This window comes from Chroicocephalus ridibundus, chromosome Z (assembly GCF_963924245.1).
Source record: "Chroicocephalus ridibundus chromosome Z, bChrRid1.1, whole genome shotgun sequence".
NCBI classification, from domain to species: Eukaryota; Metazoa; Chordata; class Aves; order Charadriiformes; family Laridae; genus Chroicocephalus; species Chroicocephalus ridibundus.
In genome coordinates this window covers 5444881-5470833 of record NC_086316.1, presented here as the reverse complement: position 1 = coordinate 5470833, position 25953 = coordinate 5444881, and the positions used below count along the sequence as shown (strand labels likewise).

The 25953-nt window shown below is 40.2% G+C and overlaps 1 protein-coding gene across 4 annotated transcripts in view; it reads left to right on the top strand.

The window, feature by feature from the left end:
- Positions 1-596: 596 nt before the first annotated feature.
- Positions 597-25953, top strand: part of LOC134508228 (uncharacterized) — a 123899-nt gene continuing 98542 nt past the window's right edge. For all 4 annotated transcript variants that reach the window (XR_010069010.1, XM_063319506.1, XM_063319505.1 and 1 more), the window contains exon 1: positions 597-720. The gene's annotated coding sequence lies outside the window, so the exon portion shown is untranslated. The remainder of the gene's footprint in view (positions 721-25953) is intronic.

Genomic DNA, 25953 nt, shown 5'->3' with positions numbered 1-25953 from the left:
AAAAGCCCAGTGCAAGAATAATATTAGCTATATCACATGCGAGCCTGCATCTGGAATGAAGCAGCTACACATCTAAATTAAGATAGCAAGGAGCTAAATTTCCTTTTTAGTGGGCTCCCACTGGCACACTCTACTTTTCTCTATCCTTTCACTTGAGAAGGCAGCCTCAAATTAAAGACTTAATAAAGTGTAACACAAGCCTGTGGGTTTTGTTCCTAATGTATTAAAATATAATTTCTTGTTGTAATTATTTTTTCACCTGCTTGATATGCTTAAGGACTCTGCTTACACAGTTACAGAATAAATAAAGCTGACAAACATTAGTGATACTCTCTTGTACGATGACGATAATTACAGAATCGCACATTGTAGAAAAATACCTGATAGACCTAAAAATGGTGTGATTAGATAAAGCTTTTAAAAACTGTTATTCATGTAAGTCTTTAAATATTTTACTATACTGCTTGCTCTCCTTCACAGATTTATTTGTTCCTATTCTCTATTTTTCTGCTGTTCACAGTGTTTGTAGGCTATGGCAACCAATCCCCTTGGGCTTTCTTTTGCTTTAATTTGCATAAACACAGGCACCATATGAATATTCAGTGAGTGGCTTTGCATTAAGTAAGTGCCCTTAATCAGCTTTTCAGTTCAGTTTTATTGGTTGCGTGCACAGTCAGTTATTTCATCCAGAAAACCTGAGGGTCCTACAGAGCTAACCAGGTAAGGATTGCAATTCTTGGATGCATTTAATGAAGGAGCGTTATCATTGATTGTATATAGATTCTGGGGATGGCTCAAAGATTGATAGTTTCTTGGGGAGAGGCTGCGCCTGTATTTTTTTTTGTATTATCATCATCGTTGTTGTTGTTGTTGTTGTTGTTGTTGTTATTAACCCATGATGGCCAGGTGGGCACATGCTTCTGTAATTTGCATAAACATCAACTCTTAATGAATAATGCATAAGGGTTATTTTAAACACCGGGCTCCGAGCGCGGCGGGCTGTGTAGCAGTGCAGTTTGATTGGCTCCGTGGCGTTTTCATCACCAGCAAATATTCCTATAACATGAAAGCCACCGAAGAAGCTGAAATGAACATACGGTATTTGTTTTTTGAAAATGTCGGCTATTTTTTCAAAGAAAATCACACAGATCTCCCATCACACCCTCCCCGGCTATTAACGCTTCTCGCTTTCCATGAAAATTTTGTTACGAGCTTGGTTGTGGCTGCTTTTTGTAGCTTGGCCGGTGCCTGGGGTTGCCGGGGAAGGCATCAGCAGCTGTATTTGTCTTTAACTTGCATAAACATGAGCAACATGTAAATAAGAAGCCACAGCGTTGGTGTGCAACGTGCACCCCCCCATTCGCACGCTGGAAACCTCTCCGCTCGCCTCCGTTTAAACAGGGATGCAATCCGGAAAAGGAATTAATTACACAGTAAATAAGTTATTTATAATGCTGGTTTGATTTTTCTGCTATGTAAGATGTCATTTGAAGAGGAGGATGGGAGGAAGGGATACCTTTTCCTAAACTAAGGGGAGGCGATTAGGAAAGTGTTAATTGAGGACTCAGCACTTGGGAAACAAGGTATAGAGAGTCAAAGCTAGTCTATGTATTTCAATTACTGCAGAAAATTAGCATCGTTCTTATTCTTAGCTTAGTACTCGGCTTTTGTTAGTGCCTTGAAGTAAGCCGTTAGGGGATAAATTAATCACATCTAAAACTTGCTTGCTCCAAAGGGTTCCGATCTAGAAGCTGGTAGGGATGCTGGCCCTTGGGGGAGTCAGTGTCCCAGGCAAAATATAGCATATGTGAGCACTAACGATGGCCAAACAGAAAAGGAAAATCAATAAGACAGAAGCATGATACACAATAAGAGTTTCGGCAAAAGTCGTGTTAAATACTATGCATAATCAGAGCATCTATGCGTTAAACTGAATCAAATATAATAATGTGTGTGTTTCATACACGATAACGAGGAGGTACTGATTTATCCATGGCTTCAGAATGTAGGTAGAACCTCTAAACCTGAAATAGGTGGATTTTAATGATGCCGCATTACTAAAATTACACATTACACTGACTCCGGGCAAGCTGGAGCAATGCGATACAGACGATGGAAGCTGATGTGTTTTCCACCACATAGTAATCTCTAATGAGAAGATACTGAATAAAGAATGTGTTTTCACTGCTAGTATCAACTATTCCTGTGAAGCTAGTGCAAGCCAAAACCTGGGGGAACAAACTAAAAAGCAAAAATGCCTTGTTTGGTTTAGTTGCTAGTTTTCTCGTTTGCGGTAATGTTATTTCTTCAAACAAATATTGCTGATATTTCTTAAGTGGCATTAAAGGAATATTTTTATGATTCCTATCACGGGTCCTGCCAGGAGCATGTATTATTATTTGGCCTATTTGTCAATTTTTGTTCTACTTTTTCCCCTTAAATAATTTCGAAGGGGAAACAGGAAAGTGGATTAAAACTTAAGATTTAAAAATAGGAGAAAAAACCCCAAACTCTCTCATGATTAGATGCACCTATTCAAGAGATGTTACATTTCATGCAGAATTATTAAAACTAATTTTAAATTTACATCTCCTGCCAAGTACATTTAATTAAATCTTTCAGGTTTTAATAAGTTCACTGTGCATTTAATCATCAGTCATTAAATGTTTACAGCTACAATAAACACCAGGCAATCTGTAACACACTATCGGGATTTTAGGGCTGGCAGTTTTAAAAGAACATCCTTGCCCTAGAAACAGAAGACGTATCAAAGAAATGGCATGAAGGATACCTGTATTAATAAACATATTATTACCGGATGGTTATAGGATGCAGGACCTTATTCTACGGTAAGCCCTTCCTCGGTGTCTGGCCTATTTCACAGTGAAAAGAAAATAGCTCGTTAATATCCTGATGACAGTTTTTCACCCGTGACTGTTGCCATTGCTGCTTAGGTGAAATTTCCAGAGGCAGTGTGGGGATTTTGCACGTAGGAAAGGCTTCAGGGCTTGGCCTTTGTCAGTCATTTCTGAACAGCAGAGGATGTCCTTGTTGGCTCAGCAGAGGGGAAGGGAGATGCTGCCTGAGGCATCTTCTGGAGGAAAAACAAAAGGGGGTGACGAGCACACCATAATTGTCCATAAGGAGGTATGTGGTGGGAAATGCTTTAGTGTCTTCTCCGAGAAAGGATGCTATGAAAGTCAGAAATCCAGCCCTCCATGCCGTGTGCTTGGAGACAACCATGACAAACCTGTCCCTCTTGTACGCACCCGGGCTCGGCCGAGCATCTCCGAAATACCCATTGCTGCTCTTCTTAAAAATACAGCAATTTTCTTTTCACCTATGACATGAAACCACCCTATCTGGTGAGAGTGGGATTCGTCTGTTTTGTGCAAGCGGAATCAGAAATGAAACAGTGCCTGGCTTCATAGATCTCGCTGGTATTCTTTTTTTCCCCTTTTCTTTAATTTTTTTCCCTTTTTTTTTCCGTAAGGGAAATAAATACTTATGGGAAGGATATCTTTAATAACTATGATAGGAGAGTGAACTTTGAACTTTATTCATCCTTAATTGCCCGGCAGGGTGGGTGAGCAATGTGTGTATTTTAATCCAGCTGTTTTGTAGGTTTTTAATTGAACGGGCATAAAAAGGAGAAGGGAATCTGAATATAAATGTTCCTGCTTCCACCTTCTTTGCTCCTGCCATCCTCCTGACGGTGTACTCCTGCTTCTCCAGGCTGACCGCAGCGTGCAACAAAGCCTGTATTTCTGGTACTGGAAAAAGTTGTGGGGACAAAAAGGGAGCAAAGAGGCTTGTGGGTTTTCTGTATACATTTTAAAAAAGACAAAGAAACAAACTCTTTTTAATTTTTTGTTGCGAGTAACCTTTAGCCAGGCACAGTACTACTGGTTGTGGTTGCCGTGCCGGGGAACCGTAGGACTGAGCCCTAAAAGGAAAATAATGTCTTGACATGAAGGAATAAATTAGGATGATGGTTGTCTCTCTCTCACCTCAATTTTACACTAGTATAACACCATTGGCATCAGTGGTGGTATTGCTGACGTACCTTGAGGAAAGAAAGAAGAAAATCAAGCTTTCACAGTTTTCCTAGTGATAAAAGAAAAATCTTATGGATAGTTACTCTGGATGTGTCACTATAGCCCCTGGTACAAAGCACAGACTTGCAATTTGTGCAGCTCGAATTTATTTCACCTTTATGCATTCCCAAAAAGCAAAACTGCGATTACACCCAGCAAAGAGGTTTTTTCCCAACCATTTACCCACACTAGACTGCCTGCCTTCATGTATTTATATCCATTTAGCCTTCCGCAAACTCTTCTCTCCGTCAACGTCAAAAATCTTGGTATTTTTGAAGATGTTTTGCTGCAAACCACTGGTACTCAGGATTTAGAATGAAGGTGCTGACAGATTATTAAAAATAGAAAAATAGCTATAATGAAAAGAAGCATTTTTACATAATGAATGAGTTGTTAGCATATCCAGAACTGCAATGTGGATCAGACCCGTAGAATTATTGTTTCTTTAAATATCAGATGCTTGGGTTATTATTGTTCTCAGGAGCAAAGCAGAGCATATTAGAAAAAAAAATATATTTCAAATACGTGTTGGCATGATGCTACAGGAATAAAAGGCTAATAGCCCTGGGTGCTGTACAATCAATTTTTACACATGTGGAACAAGCATGTTTTCTACAGTAGAAAAAGAGAGAACAGTTCAAACTTTAGAAAGCGTCTACAGATATTTTCAGGACACGTATTCTGTTTTAGTTTGGGATTTTATCTCATGGCTCTTGTTTTTTTTCTGGTTTGAGGGTTGAGGAGTGGGAAAAATACTGAAGGAGGTGTCTTTCAAGTGTAATTTTCAAAGAGCGTTTAAAAACACCATTAGACTCAGCCTTCTGTTTTACCAGGAAGTCAAACAGAGATGTGCTGGGGTGAGTCTGAGCCAATGCATCAGAAGAATTTCAGTTTAGCAAGTGCAGTTTTTCATTCTTGGCTTGGCTATGGTTTGCCTGAAAAGGCTGGAGAAGTCCTTTCAGTGCCTGTGCTCTCCTCCCCGTGATCGTGACGGGGAGAGCTGCTCATCATTTAGCTTTCATCACTAAACGCCTCTGGTGGGGCTTCATTGTACTCGTGGTTGTGTCTTTATGTCACAGAAGGGGGAACCAGTTGTTCTATTGATTTCATTTTCCTGGGAGGAGAAATGGAGGGATAGGTTCGTAGGAATTGTCACCATAGGCTGTCTGCTGCTCTCTGGCCCTTCAGGAATTATTAAGGAAAGATAATACGTCTTATAACTCAGTCCTATGTACCAGTGGGCACTGGTACAGACATGGGGCTGGAGGGAAAGAAGGTGTTCCCACACATCTTCAGGCACCATCCTTGCCCTTCTCCAGGGAGAAATATCATTCTTCCAGCTCAAGGTGTCCCCAAGGGAGGATTTCTGTAGAAGGATCTTCCAGTTTTCCTCCACCCTGATGACCCTTCAGTGGCTTTCTCACAGGATTCTCCTCCCAGGGTGTTGGAAGGAGCAATTAATTCATCTTCATTCATCACTTCAGGGATGTGTAGAGCTGCATCATGGCTAAGTGTTATAATCATTTTAGTTCAGGATCACATGAATCATTTTCCAGTTTTGCTAGGGTCCACAGTTTATTCATTGTAAGCTGGTAGTGTCTTCGGTAACGAGTGGTGACTTCTCAGTCATAAGTAATGACTTTATTGCTATATAGGGCCTGGTGCCCGGCCCAGGAGATCTCGCAGAGTTAATCTCGCTGGAAAGAGGATTGGGCCCCATTGTGATATGTGTGCACAAAGTCCAGATATTTCCATAGCGGACAGCTCACCAAATAAATTTTAATCATGGTCCTAGGCTGATGCATGAAAGAGAGTCAACAGCAGGTAGTGCACACTGTCCAAGGACTTAGGACTATCTTCTTCCTGAGCACTCGTCAATAGTAGAAATCTGCTCATACAGTAAAAACTGCAAGTGTGGCACATACAACATCGCATTTATTCACCTAAAGCACTCCAAAAAAATCCGATTCCTTATATGTTTATGGCGTCATTTGGTATGTTTTCCAAATGGTAACAGAGTTTTTCCCAAACGTTGTTATTTTTTGGATGTGTAGTATAATTGTACTGCATTACATTCAAAAATTATGTCTAAAATGCATCATTGGAGAGGTACAGAACATGATGTGCCAGGCACTAAATCAGTATGTAAGCCCTGACATCACATCATTAACAATTCTCCTTGCCACCATGATTTTGTTTATCTATTTATTTATATGGTTTCTTTTTTAACAAACTGAAATACGTCAATATTTCCTCTTTGCATAATGTTGTCGGAGTCCACATTTTATACAATAAAGGGAAGTACAATACAGTTTTACCAATCTCTTTATTCATGATACCATAAATGAAAAGAAAACAAACAAGAAACCCATAAAAAATATTTAGTAGAAATATTTTTGCTTTACCTTTATTGTAAGGTTTGGCTTTAGAATTCAGCGTGACCTGTGTACTTCAGAATATTAACTTTTTCACCCAATCTCCTCCTGATTTTTCAGCACAGGAAGTGACTTAAGTGCTCTTATCACAAGTTTATTGACAAGAAACAAACAAAAAAAGCCCCAACAATAACACTAAAATACAGTATTGCCTCCTCGCCATGGCAGTTCCCATTGCTCCCCTTGCAGCATGGAAGGCTGAAGAGTGAAGAATTTTAATGTCAATATTAATTATTTAATTATTGCTTGTGGTTTATTTGCTGTAGCTGAATTTAGGTAAAGATTCTGTGTACAAGGGACAAATACGCTAAGAAAAGCTAGAGTATTTCAATCTTCAGCATAGACGTCGGGAGAGAGAAGAAACCGAGGAATGTTTTCAGGAAAATTGAGGTTGTTAAGGCAGAGATCAACTTCCAGGTGCAAAATTCAAAATATTAGGGAGGAAAGGAAAAATCACCTTTGTGCACCTCTTCTGAAGGCAAGTTAACAAAAATATAATCCAATGTCAAGCTTTTAAACACATTTGTATTAAACAATTAAGATGTGCTGTCACGTGTGTGCCTTAGGACATTAGCTTCAAAATCATTTTGTAGCTTTTCTCACAGATTTTAAAAAAAGATTGCTGAATCTGAGGAGAAAATATATTCATTGATGTTTGACAGTAATCTGTGGAGTTTCTCCTACTTTAGAGAACAAAAACTGTCCTTCTATCGACACTGTTATTTAGCCTGCTGGATTCTGTAAAGGACAGATGATGCTTGGGAGATAGCTCTAAAAAATAACTCTGCCTATCTACCTATTTATTCTCTCTTTATGGACCGAATCCCAAACAGCATTAAATACTTGAAACCAATGCAAGCACCTTCAGAATCCAGACCTGTATTACTCAAGTGAATTGCTAGGGAAGACAATTTTTGATTCTCCAGCATTTCATCTATGCTCAGCCTATATTCTCCATGTGAAATTATGACCTATCTCCTGAAATATTACAGCTATTCCAACACCAGCCACATGTCCCGAGCAAACAGACCAATCCGAGAGGCAGGATAAGGTGTAAACTTTTAAAAATTAAGGTGATTTCCCCCGCACCTCATGGAGGTCTCCAGAGAGCAAAGAAGTAAATAGGGAAAACCACAGTGGCCTGAATTTTGGGGTGCTGAGATTGAAAAGAGGGGTGATCTCATATCATGTGGCCCACCCAAACTGATTTCCTGGGCAGTAAATGGTAAACGACAAATTTTCTTGCAGGTCGCAGAGGCCCAGCTCACAGCAGCATTGGTTCAATGGAGGGCTAGAAGCAGAGACCAGCAGGGACATTGGCAGGGACAGGGACCTGCACGTTTGGCTAATGCCCTCTGAAGGGGATGCCAACCAGCAGATTTCCCCTCTTGGATGAAAAGAAAGATAAAGAAAAGAAATAATTAAACAAAACAAAACAAAACAAAACAGAAGAGTCCCGCTGTGCCCAGACTCGTTGAGGAAAAAAGATTCGTTGAACCATATAGATTTTACCATATTGGTTGTCCTTCTGCCTTTTAGAGATATTTAGGTTTCCTGCAGGCTGGGGATAAACCTAAAATATCTTTTCAGCAAAGGCAAAGAAAAGGTGTCAATCTGCTAGGAATCACTTATTATTCATCTAATCTGCTATAATTCATCCATAAATCAGCTCCCTCTAAATATCATGGATGTACTTTTGGCAGCATGTAAAAGGCAAAGGTTGTGAGACTGGTAGTAGAAATGTTTAAAAAAAATCAGGGCAAATACAATGAGAAGAAAATAAATGTAATTTTACAAAGGAACAAAAAGTCCAGGACCCCAGCCTAAAATGAGGCATCAGCTGAGGTTGTGAGTGGCTCCTCAGAGGTACGTGTGGTGGGTTTTTTGCTGTCCATGAGACCTCATTACAGCACTGCACACAAATAGACCAAGTTTTTAAACAGCTTCAAATGTACCAAAACGGGCTGGCAATACTGAATATTCTCACTTGTAAAACAGGATGCTCAGCCTTTCGTTTGAGTTATCCACATATCATCAGAAATGTAGACGTGCATGGAGAAGGAGAGAGTGAGAGAAGCATTTCAGAAAATTGACAGCTTTGTGGATGAGTTGAAAGCAGAAGCAAGATATATTAAAAATACCAGAGAGAGAGATATGCATGGAAATACAGAGAACCTGGTGATTAAGGGTGTCGTTAATATGGTCTGACAGTAGGCATGCCCTGAGAGCGGAGGTATTTCAAATACAGACACTATAATGCTGGAAAGGTAAACACATATCTCTAGTGACTCCCTCATCAGGATTGACTAATTTTACCCCGATCATCCTGCAGTCAATGAAATGATCTGTTAAGCTGATTTCTGTGGTTATTCCACGGGCAGCACTGACCCTGAGATTTTGCTGGTCAAAGCTGCCTTAAGGAGCTGTGTTCCATCCTTTGTCTTTAAATATCGGACAGATAAGCTTGAGGCTGGGAACAGGGAATGTTGGATACCAGGACTGGAGGCGCTCGTGGTTCGTGTGGAGCCCCTTTGGAAGGAGCTCCTACCACGTAGCCACTTCTTGGATTAAGTAACAACAAAGAGGCAAAGCTCGTGGTTCCTTGGCCCATTAATCAGTTCACTAGGGTAGCTTGCTCTAGTGGTGGATGTTAACACCTGCGGTCTTAAAGAACTGATGTATCTTACCTACCACAACGCATCTACTCAGCTTAGCGAGGTTACGGGGGTAAAGCACATCAGTACGTGGCTGATGCCTGCAGGCAATCAGATTACTGCCCTGAGACACCGGCTCTGATTTTCCTCCTCGCGCTCACTTTGCCCGCATAACAGAAAATGTTAAAAGCCTACAAAAATTATTCAGTCCTTTGAAAAAATCCTGCTGAATTATTTTTTGTGCCAAGCTCTCACAGTCTGATGGTAAGACAGTGTGAACTTTGCCATTTCCGATGCACTGCATTAAAAAGATTTCCTTTCAATTTACTTTGTATTACTTTCTTTTTCATTGATCGTTTGTTGGGGGGGGAGGGGGCAAACAGGAATATCAGATTAATTTTCCACTCTGCCCTTCTGATTTCACTCAGTCTTGACCTTTTCCTTCTCCTCTCAGTGTTAAATAAGCCATCTCTGTGCTAAAAACCTCTGCCCCTCTAATTATTACTATTGCTCTTCTCTATGCAGTAACTGTTGGGCAGGATCAGACACACTGCTAGCCCAGCCATCACACAGCTGAGATAATTTTTCGGCATTTAACTTCTTCTCTTATTATTTGGTATCATTAATTCCACACTGGGGGGAGGGGTGTGTGTGGAAGGAGAGCGGGATAGATGCACTTCTGCTAAAACAGGTAACAGCTAATTTAGTTTCTGAGCTGACACAATATTCCATACAATAAGAAATAATTGTGTTTGCTGGGGAAAACAGTCCTAGCACCCAAGTGAGACACAAACAAAGTCTGTGCACTGCCGAGATCTTCTGAAATCCATCAGAAAGGTGACCTTCATCTTTGGATGCCAAAGGCGGAGACTAAGTGTTGTGGGGCAGGCTGGTAATAGCATCAGCAACTGAAATGTTCCATTTTTCCCTGATATGGGAGGGGATTAAGGGATTCCTTAACCCAAATGTAAAAAAGTGGACATTTTGGCTTCCTAAATCTTTTCCCACCTTTCCTCAGATAAGAGACAAACTGATGGCCATAGCCTCCAACGGTTGTTGTGGAGTTGTTACAATTGTCGTAGCCCATGGCAGGGGGGTTGGAATTAGATGATTTTTAAGGCCCCTTCCAACCTGAACCATTCTATGATTCTATATATAGAAATATGAGTTATGTACAGTAATAGCTATGCAGAAAAAAATACTGATTCAGTGCAATTACCTGTGGTTGCTTATCCTTTGGGTCCCCTTTAGAAGACGCATGTATCACCATTCACGAACTCAAAGATCTGGGTGAATTTTGGCTCGTGACACATTAAACTTGTATGATCACATCCAGATTAGTGAGTTCTGAATCCTTTCGCGTGCATACAGCTGTGCTTCGTATACACTACCCTGCTTCGTTCCCCTCGAGCAGAATTAACGAGACAGTGTTTTGAATCCAAGCAATTTAGATACCATTGCAGGAATACTTCCAGCTCCCCAGCCTAAGATAGGTTTGCCCTATAATTATACCTAAAAGTGCTTATTTTGCTCATCCTGTTTATGAAACTAATGACCAAGCTGAAAATGAGAGTTACAGGGAGGCTCTCTTTTCCTCTTCAAAGAGCAGGATGATGTGGCAGCTCAGAACTTTTTAAAATGCCGATATTGTTGTCACAAGCCCACTTATTACAGTGAATAGCTTTATAATATAATATTATTATTTTACAGTCAGTTAAGACATTTATTGAAATTAAACAAGCGTCCCCAAACAGCTGCACAATAGGCTCTTTAAAACCACTTAATGTTTAACTTCTGACAGGATGCTGTGTTCTTGCAATTTAAAAGTAGTTAACAGATCTTTTCCTTATTGTGTATTAAAAAGTTTACTCTTTAGCTGAGAATATTGTGATAACATTTTACAGAAAAGGCTCCAGCACCACGTTCAATGTTTCTCCAGAGCCGGCAATGTGTGCATCGGCACATTGCAAACATGTACAGCACAGTGATAAATACAATCCCAGCCCAAATCTCTATATGGAGATCTATTTCTTTGACTCCTGGAGCCTGTGGACAGTTTCGTTGACAACAGTGGTTTTATCGGATCAGAAGGTGAGAGTAATGGAAGTATTGGACGACTTTAAAAAATTGCACTGTGAAAAAGTGTCCGGTAAAACAATTTCTGGCATTTATTTTCTTTTTAATGTAGTTGTTGATATTGTTGATGGTACACTGACACTGATCTTTCGTGCCTGGGCTTTGGCCATTCTCCAACATAAGCAAGTATTTGTATCACACATTTTGAGCACAAGCACATAATCACGTTGAGTTTGACTTGTAAATGCATACAGGGAAATCCAGTGAAACCTGTTCATGGTGACCAGCTTCTAAACTCTCTTGTTGAGCTAGGAAAATACTGACCTTATCAGAACTCCTCATGTCACATAAGTGAAAGCAATTTCCTAAACAGGCCTACTGAGTAAAAACTTGGAAAAAAAACCCACATAGAACCAATTATAGATGCTAATATTTAGGTTTTGAGAGTTGTTAAGTTTCTCACTCTTTTCTGTGCCCAGGTGTGAAAACTGTAGGCGTAACGTTAGCCACATGGCTGGAAACTAGGCACTAGGATCCTTCTCTTCCAGTGTCATAAAATAACAATTTGCTTGTGGTATTTGTGGTGGGAAAGGGTGGAAGCCCTGCTTGGGTTGTGTTTGGCTTCGCTTTGGTGCCAGCTCTGCAGCTAAGTCAATACGGATTTTCATAACGGAGAGAAACCCTCTTGTAACGAACTCCGGCTCATGGCTGTGAAAAGCGTGCTCTGTTCACAATGAAACATTGCACAAGCCCCAACCATATAAACGACGATAATAGTCCCAGCAGCTACAGCTCATCTTTAGAAATAATAAAACTGAGCCACAGAAAATAACTTCAGTTAATGCTTCTCCGCTGTAGTGGGCTTAAATGTAAAGGTATTTTCCTTTATTTTAATCCTCAGTATTTTCCCTTCCTGCTCAGTATTCGCAGGACTATATTGTTTTCTTTAACATAAAAAAAACCCCCAACTTCTATTTAGCTTGCATTCTTAATGTACCATCACATACTGTTGTATCATATTATATAGACGTCACACTAGTTCGATACAGCAGTGTTAGGTATTACTACAATGTAATAGTCTGGTATTTTAACTGTGAGATCTCCATTGTATTGCATTAGTGCCCTTTGTCCTATTAATCTCATACTATTGGAGGGAAAATCAATAGGGAACTGTGAGTATGGTCTGCTAACACTTTCATATCCTATTGGTGCTGTTTTTAATTCATGATGTGCTATTTTGTGTATCTCGTGGAATTTGAAACACAGGAAGACAGAACAGGATGGAATAGCCATTTATATATAAATACTTTCTGATTAAAAAGAGAAAAAAACCAAACTGATAATGCAAAGCAACCTCAAAGTTACCTTAATTATCTCTGAATACTTAATAAATTGCTGGCTGACATTCTGGAAGTTACTTTTATATTATGAGGTGTTTGTCCTTGGGGTTTTGACGCTCGCATCTGTCAAATCTGGGCCATTTCAAGGGTGGACCACTGGATAATGTACTTCCTTCCACGCAGCTTTGCAGCAATAGCAGCCTTCAGAGGGGTTCCTCTGGGGTCCCTCAAAATCATTACCAGAGGTCAAACGAGTGTCGTGGAGACTACGGGTAGTGGCCTGAGATGGGTAAGAAGGATCTGAAAGGAGGGATCTCTCCTGTCCCAGCAGTGGGAGCCCAGTGGCACCCGATGCAGGTCCCCAGAGCAAGTTCAGTGCTCAAGTGCAAGGTGTCTCGTAAAAAGTCTGAAAGAATCATAGAATGTGTTGGGTTGGAAGGGACCTTTAAAGGCCATCCAGTCCAACCCCCCTGCAGTCAGCAGGGACATCTTCAACTAGATCAGGTTGCTCAGGGCCTCACCACGCCTGGCCTTGAATGTCTCCAGGGATGGGGCCTCCACCACCTCCCTGGGCAACCTGTCCCAGTGTCTCACCACCCTCAGTGTAAAGAACTTCTTCCTAATGTCTAATCTAAACCTGCCCTGCTCTAGTTTAAAACCATTGCCCCTCGTCCTATCGCTACATGCCCTTGCAAACAGCCCCTCCCCAGCTTTCCTGGAGCCCCTTTAGGGACTGGAAGGCTGCTATAAGGTCTCCCCGGAGCCTTCTCTTCTCCAGGCTGAACAACGCCAACTCTCTCAGCCTGTCCTCACAGCAGAGGTGCTCAAGCCCTCTCGTCATCAATCAGAATGAGAAGGGTAAGTGCAAAAAGCACTCAGTTTTGCTCATTAAGCACATTTCTATAAGTTTACGGCGCATGAGAAGTGTCAGACCTGTACAGCAGCTCCAGCAATCCTGTAGTGTTATACCGATGTTGCTGCTGTTGCTGATAACAGAATTTAGGCTTATTTCACCCATCATCTTCGCTGGCAGCAGGACCCTTTTTCAGTGAGAAGCTGCCACTTTGCATAAGCTGGGCATTGGCCCTTCTCCCTACGAGTTCATACTTACGTGCCCTGTTTGCTTGACTGATTACAACATCTTTTTTTTTGTAAAACCTACTGTGCATTGTATGGAAGTTTGCATTCAAGTTGGGGGCCTCTTTTTCAAAATATTTCCCTTCATGTTCATCTACATTTCAAAAGATTGGCAAATGCTGTTAGAAAATCCTGGAAATATAAAACATTTTGAGTATTTTTGTCATTTGGAAGTGTGATTTAGGCATTTCTCTTATTGGTTTGTGCCACTTATTTGAAAAAAAAATCTTAGAGTTCCTGTGGAGCCTTTTATTTGCTTTTTTTCAAATAAGCACAGGTTTTGTGCCAGGCGGCTTTGAAGAGAAAACTCGAAAGGCTCAGTCCTACCCTTTTCTATGCTTTGGGGATTAAATACCTTGAAAAACGTGATGATAAAGGGGAGCAGGGAGATGGGATAACCAAAAGAGAGGTGAGGGTGAGAGGTGATTTGATTTGGGAGAAGAGAAACTGTGTAGAGGCGGAGAAAACAAAAGGGGGAAAATGATTGATGAGAAGGTTAAGGAGAGGTTCTGTGCTGTGATCTATCTTGTGTTATACATAGGAATATGCCTTATCTTGAGAGCAATACATCCACAGAAGATGTTTGTATGTGAAGCAACTGTAGAGACAGTTTCTGATTATATAAAAAAGGAAATAATTACTACACGGCCATTGCCATTAATGCCTTGACAGGGCAATAGTGAAATCAGCAGTGAAATTTCATAGAATCATAGAATTTCTCCTAATCTGTAGCCCTCTGGTACATTTAACTTCTCTCACTTAAATATCTTCACTGTGTGTGGGGGGGGGTTGATAAAAATCTTTAAAATTGTCTGAAACCAGGCAGTGAATGCTTTTATTCAGGTACAAGGATGACTTACTCTACTGCAGATAAATGGAAGCGCCTCATCGTCCTTCAGGCAGATGTCGTCAAAGCAGAGCAACATCTGCTATGAAAGAACGCTTTTGGTGGAGGCATATCTTGCTGCTGAAGGGCTCTCCCTCTAGCAACCAGCATCAGCTGCGATGGTGTTACCCCAGGTGTCTGTGTCTCCCCCGCGTTCTTCATGGGATGCTGCTGAGAGGTGAAACCTTGCACCTCTGGAAGGGGATGGATTCACTTCGCACGTGCCATCGTTGTAGCTCTGCTTGGAACGAGGACCTTGAAATATGGTGGCTTTTCTTCTGTGACAAAGACAAAAGAGCTTTTCGTGCACTTTGGAGGATAATTAGCTTATGAAAAAGGAAGTCTGATGATGGGAGAGAGCCCCCGGAGCAAGCATTTATCTGTAACACACATGGTTTCACATCATGTTCGACCTAGTCAAGCTCAGGCTCGTACTGGGCAGAGGGGACAGCCGTTGCACTCTTGATCTTGGATATTTAGTGGCATCAATTTTAAAACAGAATTCCCCATTCCTTTAGGGGGGGCAAATATCTTTTAGCTGCACACAGCCTTTCCCCCAAACTGTATTTTCACCTGAAATCCCCATCTGATACACAAAACTGTGGCACAGCAGCGTTAGCTGTAAGCTTCGCTCGGAAATTAATGTCCTTCAATTCAAAAGGGTCTTTAAATATTATAAACCTATATTTAAATAATCCAAGTGCATGATTTAGACAGACCACTTCAAGCATCATCCCTCAGTTATTCCTGGTCTTTTTTTTTTTTTTTGCTCATAAATGATTATTCATTACTTCAGTGCATTATAATAACCCTTGGATAACTCAGGGCTCCGTTAATCTGGGCATTGTGCATGGAAAAAAGGAGGTGGAGAAAAGAAAAGAAGAGAAAAAAAAAATCCAGCCCACATTCCTGAGATCATACCACATAGATGTGAGGAATCTACATGAAATAAGCCTAAATAAAAGGTTTAAATGAATTGTTATTTATAATAGGTCGTATTTTTTATTCAGTTTCCATCTTCATCACAGCAAACTTCAATCGAAGTCAGTGAGAACCTGACCTGATAAAAAGAGTCTTTGTGTGTGGTTTATCACTGTGTTATCTGAACATGTCACAAACACTGAGGAATTGAACCTGATATTACTGGCATAAGGAAGGTATTACTTGTCCTGCCTTTGAGGGAAACTGGAAACACACTATTGAAATGCTCTCTCTACGAAAACGGAGTATTTTGTAGCAGACAGAGAAATACAATATTTGGCTTCCAGCCATTTGCATTAAAAATTCCAAGATTTTTCCTCCTTTATAAGCTTGGCTAATTTTAAGTTTTTATATTTATATAGACAGAAGAGATGGTAGTCTCAGCCACCAAAGCATTAAAGTGGCATCTCAGAGGGAAATACTTTACCGCTGTGTATTTTCCTTTACTAATTCCTCACTTATCACATTATGCCCCAAACTCATGATGCTGTTTTTATAAAATGGGTCCCTACTTTTTCATCTGAAAAACACACAGGAAGTAGGTGAGGAAATCAGTAAAGAGGTATAGCTATCCCTTTGACATTCCCTGGATATTTGCTGTGCTTAATTGTTGAAGAGACAACCCAAAAGTGGCCAACACCGAAAATCAGAATCATTGCCCTTGGATATTAATTGATTGCTTCCCATTCTGGGTTCATGGTGGGTTTTGCCAGTTTATAAGGAAAAGTGAATAATACCAAGGACTGGCATTAAGTCCAAAATGGAATAGTTTTTGTGCAGAATGCCAGCTCCAAACATACCTGTACCGTATGCACTGGACTGTGCTCACCCTGGGTTTGCACAGGTTTCGTTCCAGTAAATGGATGTCCTGAGATGACAGTACAGAGAAGAGAAGTTTGGAGAAGCTCAGAAAGACACAAGAGCCATCCTTAGCAGTTCTGCTCAGAGATAAGCGTGTGGATAAAAGAAGAGCAGCGTCTCTATGACACATTTCTGTTCACTTTTTGGCGATCTCATCATGGCCACGGTGTTTTATTGAACAAGTCCGGTGCTTTCTTTCTCACACTATGCAAAACCAGTTTCCAATACATTGTTTATTGTTCATCCCAATCCAAACACTGGCTAACAAAGAGCAGGGTAAATAATGAGAAATTCAGCATCACTTGTGTAAGGACACAAAAATATACGGAAGACCAGAGTGCTAGAAAAAAAATCCAAACAAACAAAGAACACTCTAATTTGCATAATGTAACATAAAAAAGGAAAGCAAGTATTGGAGGGGGGGGATGAGAAGAGGGGGATCAGAAGATGAGGTATGGTTCTGAATCTGCTGAGGCAGACTGGCCAAGGGAAAAGGACTCACCCTCCCTCTCTGGGGGGAACCTCTCGGTTGCAGGAGAGGGATCTTCCTGATGCAGTCCTCTGATAAATTTTCTGGAATAAGAAGATAATTTAGATCTCTCAGGCTTCTGAAATCGTTATAAAACTAAGACTTAAGATATATTTAAAAATGTAAATAAGGCATTTCATGGATTTCTCCGTGGTTGCAGAAATGAATTATTCAGTATCAATTATAAACCAAATATTAATGCTGAGTGAATAATTCACAATTAATATTTTATTCAGTGAAATTAACTCCTTTTGCTGCTTGTGGGATATCTTAATTTTATTTTTTTAATTTGATTTGGTATGACATCCTCACTGGTATTTTGGCAAAGTTTATTACCATCTCCCATTGAACTGCCCCAAACTGGATCTCTCTTTATACTCATGGTTTAATGTTTAGGTTCTTTGTGATTGGGCAGATTTGTCTCATGGCATTGTGTAAATTGACTGATTAGATTAGCGCATGGACTTCCCTTGCATGAATACACAGCTATGGATCTGCCATTCATTTTCTTCAAATATTTGTGCACACGGGTGTGAAATTCACTTTTTGCAGATACTCATGCAAGTAAAATGTGACTGAATGAGTGTTTCTGAAAAGCAAGCACACGCAGAAGTTCGTGTGCTTGCTGCGGCAAATTCTTCAAGCAATTTGCATGATTAATTTTAGGAACCTTCTTCGGGCTTTCTCAGGTTTTCACTTTTTAAATTTTCTCAGATCAAAACTCTTCTTGAATGTTTATCAGGAGTGCAATTATTGTTTTAGTGCGGCTGCTCTCCTGGAACACTTTGTTCATTTTTTTTTGCATCTGTACAAATTATCTGAACTCTGTTCTTTGCAACGTAACGGCTTTACTGCTGTTATCGTTACTAGCCTGTACATATGAGTCCCTCCTTTTCAGGGTCATTTTTGGAACGCAAACATTCACACCACTGTGTGAAAAAAGAGGGGGAAAAAATGTGTTAATTCATTTGTTATGGATAGTGAGTGTACACGTGAAGGATATTGTTCGCAAGAAAACAAAGGCGAAACACATCAGTCAATCACGACACTTGTCAAGTAAGTTTTACAACGATCATGGGAAGATTTTCCTTTTAAAAAAGTACCAGACTTCCCCCCCCACCCCACCCCCCCGCCCTCCATTTTCCTGGTTAAAACATTGGCAGAGTAGCGCTGTAAATTCCATGTGTTTTGTATGTAACCCTTCTGGATTATGGGTCCTTTTTTATCTCATGTGATGAGCCACAGAGGAAATCTCAGGAGACAATGCAGCTCTGATCACCTCTCACGAAAGTGATGCGGATTGTCTGCTCCCAGTCCTGAAAGCTAAAGACAGAGAGATGCACATTTTAATTTATATATTTAATTTTAATTCTTACCTTCCTTCTGTCAAAAATTCATTGACATTACTGGCACCCACAGTCAAATCCCACCCTGAAATGCACAAACTATCCAATACCAGCAGGATTGGAGCTTCCGTTCCCAGCCAAATAATCCCAGAATTCTGTTTCTGTGAGTGTGTAGAAAGGCAGACATACTTTGAAATGTTTATCCTGTTTAAAAATTAAACATCATGTAGTTACACTTTGTCCCTTCCCTCTCAGAAGTTCCTCTGTCAACTGGTGGTACCCCATGAAGGAAATATTTGTTGTGTGAAAAAGAAATTTATTTATTTTGAAGTTGCTTCCTCCTTTTTTTTGGTATTTTTTATTTCAATCCACATTGGAGCCAAATAAACATTTTTCAGTTTTTTCTAGTGTGTTGCTGTAGAGTTGCTTCTATATTTGAGCACTCTAAAATATTCTGCATCTGGGTTTTTTTCCTGAGAAATAAGAGTTTCCATTGAGTGTTCATCAAGACATTTCTGACAAAACTAGTTCCTGAATAGAAATTAATTGGATGTCAAAAATATGCAAAATTTCTGATGCAAAACCCGCCTTTTTTTCTGTCTTTTTTTTTTTTTTTAAGCAAATGCAAAGATGTGGTGACACAGCTGTATTGTGCAATCTTGTTTAAATTTCCTGATTTTCCAGCAAAATTCTGCAGAATGAAAAGGATGAGCCTGGCACAATTCCCCTGGCAGCGCAGCTGAATTCCCTCCTGTTGTACCAACTGAAGTAACCCTCAAACAGGAGTGAAGCAGTACTTGGAGTCACCAGCTTCTCTCTTCTTCTGAACCCCTAGGTCTCATCTTACTAAACCCTTCTACACTGTTAAAGTCTTAAATTATTTATCAAGATCATCTTCAAAACTGACTAGTTCTGTTGCATACTGAAGTGGGGAGCCGTTAAATCACTAGGAGAAAGTATATTTTCGCTGCCACTAATTAAGTGTACTATTTTTTCTGGTGTTTGAATTCTGATTTGTGGCATTTCATGAAACTCTTTGATAATCTGTGAGAGTTCACATTCAACTGGGTTTCAGTAACAGTCTAATAGACTTTTTTCAGAGCTTCTCATTCCTCCAGAATTTATACTCATTTTAAAAAATTACGGGGAAAAAAACCACCCTGAGAACTAGAACAACATGACTGCTCCAGAGATCCATTTTTGGTCTGCAAGGAAGGCTCGTTAATGAGATTTTTGATTGTCAAAGCTGTTGGCTTTGCAGCTCAGACTTTAAAACAAATTAAAACTTTATTTCTGACTGGTACTTAGTATCAGGTAGGATATTAGGATTTTAAGGTTTCAGTGCAAACATTAAGAAAATCTGCTACCATTATACATTTTTTAAGAGTGTATCTAGTTGTTCTTTATGATCTTAATGGAGTGTATAATACTTGGGTCCTAATTCTAGAGAACAGTATGATGTATGACCAAAAAATCTGTATTTCAGAAATTGTCTGTTCTGCTAAATTAGATTTTTAGAAGTTTAGGACAAGATTCACTGTGGTAAATTTAACATCATTAGAATTATAATGGTGTAAGGGAGATCAGAAATGGCTCCCCAAAGACCTCAGCTTGGTGCAAAATCTGGCTTCAATGTGTGTCTTTAGGTGACACCACAGCAGCCTTTGGAGCATGCGGGTGCACTGAATATATTTCTTTGAAAAAGCTGTCAGGTCAGTTAGGTTAAATGTGCTGAAACAAATTAACAAAATGGGAGGGAAACAGAGCCAATCTTAATAAAATGCAAAAAGTAAACATAAGGTCAACAAAAAGATAAACACAAGAACAAAAATTCATAGTATCCAGAAGGCAATTGTCTGCAAATGGTGTCGAAAAAGTGCTTTAAGAGGATATCTATCTATTGTGTTTCAATAACTCCTGGTTTACTTGTTTTTTATGTAAGTAAAACGATCATTTTCTAAACTTCAGAAATCAACATAGGATCCAAAAATCAAAATGGATTCTCCTCTCTTCCTGCACTGTCTCCCAAAATTAAGATGTTATCAACTAGATTTACACTTTCACATACATTAGCCAGTGGAATTTCCATCTCCAACTCAATATGAGGCAAATTTACGTTGATGATACACTGTGGGGATGTGGAAACCAGTGTGAGCTGAGCTTCGATGTTTCACTTACCTGGATGGCTAATAAAAATGTTGATTTTGTCCTAAAAACTCAGCAGCATGTGGCAGAGCAGTGGCAATTTTCATCTATAGGGCTGGCCAGATTTTGTGTTTAAGGTTTGATGTAGAATTAGTGAACGTGCATAGAGAGCCCATATTCCACTTATAAAGTCAGTTGTCAGAGTAACACAACACTCTGTGGGAATTACAAAGAGGCTTCAAATATGTCAGTACAAACACTAGATAAATAGATCTATTAACAAATGAGGTAGAATAGGGAAATCAGTAACGAATTGTAAAATGGCTGAGTAGCTGAACTGCATTTATAAGTATGTCCTGGTTTAGAAGGACAAGAAAAAGAGGTATAGCCAATCTGAAAGTCCTGAAGAGCTGGAATCCTTGCAGATTAAATTATTATTAAATATCAGGTGGAACAACACTTAGAAAAATACGCCGTTTTGAAGCAACAAATCATAAGATTTTGGGCTATCTACACGCTTAGAAGGAACACTGCAGGTGTAAGAAAAAAGAAGCAGTAAAATAGGCTTGATGAGAGTAAGGGTGAACTGAATTTACTGTTTACTAAACATGAGAAAGAAGAAAATAGAGGTTTGATTTGTGAACATGCTCAGGATTTCGTGCTAGTGTATAAAAAATTGAAAATATTTAGGAACAGGAACACAAAATGAAATAAGAATATCAGTGGTGCTTTAGATGGATGACTGTTACAGAGAAAAGAGCTAGCATCTCAGCAATCATGAGAGAGAAACTGCTGACATCGGTCATTAAGAACTACTCTCAACTGTTTGTTTGATTTTTTTGAATGAGAAATAGACTGCTGAAGAATCATTGTTGCCTGTGTTGCAATTCCATGGATATTGTACCTAGACAAGCACATCCTGGGATAAAAGTGTGTGGCTAATTAATGAATGTTCCTGCTGAATATGAGCTTAAACAACATTGTTGGCCAAGGTTTTGACAAAACTGAAGGGTGAGGTTGATGGAATAACGGTTATTCACCAATAATCAAGCCAAACTGGTACGAATTTACACCATCCTTCATTAAGGTACCAAAACCAGTAATAAGTGTAGCTGATTGGAAAACATAAACTCTTTTCTGTGATTTGTGGACTTTGCAGCCTGTCCATCCCCCAGTTTTATCTCATCGGATTCCCACAAGTACCATGTTTATCCACTGCACATACTAGGAACTTTATGAGTTGGTCTAGGAAAAGGCAGTTTCTTGGAAGTGGGAATAGTAAGAAAGTTGATAATGGGAAGGGGAGGACTGGTTCTTCAAAACATTATACTGTTTTAAAAGGTTCACTTGATTGCTATTCAATTTGCCTTGAAGAGCGGGAATATCATTATTCACACCGAAGACAAATTAATTTGAAAGTTCTGAATGACACAAGATGGAGCTGCTAATAACGGAGTCTAACTTCAATTAACCAAACAATAAAGGCATTAATAACAACTCTGTAGAAACTGACAAATACCACAGGTGATTGGAAGACATATGCCAAATTGACTGAACTAACAATATGCCATAAACTGATCCCATTTTGCGTTTGTTTACATATTGATCATGCTAGGGTTTTGCCTCTTGGTTTGGTTTCCCTAGTTCCTCAGTCTCAGGATGTCTGCTGCGATACAGACCACGTAACAGCCTAAAAGAAAAAAAAAGGTTTCCAGTCCAAAGTGACTATTTAGATCAAATCTGTACAGAAGTGGCTTGTGTGTTGATACATTTCCACTAACATGAAGAAAATGAGTGGTATCATCTAGAACTTATGACAATATAACAGCACTTTATGTAAAGGAGAATAATTTTATTGCAGTTGTAAGTGACCTTGCAATTCCAGATTTGGAACAGACAATGCAACGATGAGCAAGAAGTAATCAAGGAATTTGGCTGTTGGCATCCTCAGCGTACGACCTATTGTATTAGTGAGGAGTGTATGTTTGTGAGTTGGAAGACATGATCCCATTGATATTGACTCAGCCAGTGAAGGCACTCCATTCAAACTGCGAGAGAAAATGCGTTTGGCATCTTGCTCAAATATACTGGATGTACCACAGACAGTTCCCTGAGACCATAAAGACTTTAGGGCGTTACAGAAAATTGCTTTGGCTCTCCCTACAGCGTTCACACTTAAATGTGAACGTACTTTCAGTAAACAGACATAGTAAGAATTGTCTGAGATCCACAGTAGGAAAAAAAAATCAGTCAAAAGCTACGATGATGATGATGATGATGATGGTTATGGTGATGATGATGATGATAAGCGTGGCGTGGCTACAGGTGGGATATTAATGCATGTGTAAGTTCATTCAAAACAAGAAACTTGGCACTTACTCATATCTTGATTTATAACAGGTGTAGCTCTACACCATGGATTTAGACTTATTTAAACATCATTTTCATCTTCCTTTCCCTGGCTACAAATTATATATAGTCATTAAAGAGATATAGTTGCTCTTTTATTTCATTTGAAGGGAAATAGATTAGTGTGAACCTCTGCAGCCTGGTGACACTTTGCTTCTCTCCTTAAATCCAGGCTGATAGTATCTTTAGCTGTATGCCAGAACATCCTTTGATGCCAGAGAAACTATTGGAGAAGCGTCAGTGATGCGACGGCCTCTGAAAAGACAGTTCCATGAATGAGGACAGTGTTTGTTAGAGCTGTGACTGCATTTAGCACATTTCAGTATAGGCAGACTCCCAGAGCAGGCAGTATGCAAACTGTTTTCTCATGAACAAATAATAATTCGAATGGGTTTTTTTTGGATGGTTATAGTTGGAAAATGTCTTCCAGTTGCCTTCTGAGAACACTGGTGCTGAAGGTGGAAAAAATAGTCCTGAGCATTTTCTCATTAATGTATGTAATACACCTTGGTCTTATATTCAATGCTCATGTACAAAATTGCCTCCTGATTTTGCACTGTATGAATGATTACATTTGCCTTACTAAATATGTGAACACATTTGATCTCATAAATTTCACAGCAGTATGACATCATCAGTTTTTATAGGAACACTCCAGCTGGTGACAAAGGACTGAGACCAGGGATTCTATTATTAGCAGTTATCATCTCTTATTAATATACCCTCCTCACTCCTGACTGTCACAGCAATAAAAATATCATGCAGGTTCTTTTCCTTTTATCCTTAAAGATATTTTTAAAAATCCATTTCAGCAAAGAACGTTAGCCTGGTATCCTCTCCCAGGTTCCAGTGATTAAAGCTTGTGTCCACCCTTCTAGAGGATTGTAGGATCCTGTTAATTTGGACTGTGTTTTCTATGCAGATATGACATATTTATAAGCAAAAAGACTTCCTTTCCATTCACCCTATTGCAGGCTGTTTTTACTGAGCCACACACACCTTTCTTTTGAACACAAGTGGTAATCAAAGAGAGCTAAGTCATAAGGAACTGTGAGGTATGAAAGTGCGTCTTTGGTGATGAGAGTAATAGTGCGGGAAAGGTTGCGAGGATTGCCAGGTGGGTAACAGCAAAGGCAGATGCAGTTTTATTCTTATGAAATCCTTTTGATTTGCACTTTGAATCCGTACTGCTCACTGCCTTGCATGTCAGAATGAATAACTCTGTAAAAAAGACGCTGTAGCACCATTAACGACAAGAAAGACAAAAACGCTTGTTAATGCTGGTAACCTCAGGTGAAATATATCTGTTTTCTTCATACACCTGGAAAAATTGGCAGACTGATACCCTTCCCCCTAACTCTCTATAAAGACCCTGAAAAGCCTATCTGCTTTGCAAAGCATTCCACTTCAATAGCTGAAGCCCACTTCCTGAATTTTTATGCAGGGTATTTATACTTTAGACTCTAGTCTTTATTCTTCTTGGGACAAGGATCCTGCTCTACACGGCTTACTTTAAAATCCATTTGAAAGTGTCAGACTACAATAAAGTGTTTGCGTAACAAATTGTTGATAAATCCTCTTCCACCCAAAAACAAAGTTATAGAAACTTTGGGTTGCAAAGTTTGCAAAATTGGGTTGCAAAACTTACCCTTCTAAAAGTGCACAATATTGGTTGAGCCCCTTGTTTGTGTTTAATCCATTTAAATGGTATTGCAATGCATCCACACATCAGGGCAATCCCATGCACAAATATAGGCTGGGTGGAGAATATGAGCAGCCCTGAGGACTTGTGGGTGTTGGTGGATGAGAAGCTCAACATGAGCCAACAATGTGCCCTGGCAGCCCAGAAAGCAAACTGCAGCCTGGGCTGCATCAATGGAAGTGTGGCCAGCAGGGCGAGGGGGGAGATTCTGCCTCTCTGCTCCGCTCTGGGGATACCCCACCTGGAGCACTGTGTCCAGTTCTGGGGGCTCCAACATCAGAAGGACATGGACCACGAAGATGGTCCGAGGGCTGGAGCCCCTCTGCTGTGAGGACAGGCTGAGAGAGTTGGGGTGTTCAGCCTGGAGAAGAGAAGGCTCCAGGGAGACCTTAGAGCCCCTTCCAGTCCCTAAAGGGGCTCCAGGAAAGCTGGGGAGGGACTCTGGATCAGGGAGGGGAACCATGGGACGAGGGGGAATGGCTTAAAACTGAAAGAGGGGGGATTTAGGTGAGATATGAGGAAGAAATTCTTGGCTGTGAGGGTGCTGAGCCCCTGGCCCAGGTTGCCCAGAGAAGCTGTGGCTGCCCCGTCGCTGAAGGGGTTCAAGGCCGGGTTGGACGGGGCTTGGAGCAACCTGGGCTGGTGGGAGATGTCCCTGCCCAGGGCAGGGGGTTGGAACTAGGTGATTTTTAAAGTCCCTTCCAACTCTAACCATTCTATGACTCTATGATTAAAGACGATCCTAGTCTGGAATATCTGCCATAGAGCGTCTGAATTTTCTTTCAAAACTTTGGTTTGGACATGGTTGTCTAAAATCTTAAAAATTCAGCAACTGAGGGAAGAAACAAACGCAGATATGAAAGTTTGCTATCTGTGTAGGCAGTGTGCTTGATCTAACAGGTGGCCTTAGGACTACATGCCTTCAAAATGCTAAATGGTCATACTAAGTCTGACTTTCTGCTCTCTGTGTGAAACTCTGGGTAAGTGTAGTAGGAAATGATGCTTAAAGTATTGGTGTGGAGAGGGAAGGTCTTTTGTCATTCAAATGTTGTTTCTGTCTCCATCAAGTTCCTGTCTTTCTCTGCATCTGCCTTAGGAGCATTCCCAGAGCAGCCACAAGCAGAGCATGGGTTCCCATCACCTCTCCATTCAATAGCAGGTGGGCTGAAAATTTTAGAAAGAAGCTGACAGCTCTGGTGGGGCCACCTCATATCTGACATCTCAGGGTTCCCCTGGGCCAGGGGGAAATCACGATTTTTAATGTCTGCAGTGACCTTTCACAGATTCCACAAGCTCCCTTCACGAGAGACAAGCGGGTGTTTTGGAAATCAGTGCTACAATTGTCCTCCTGGCAA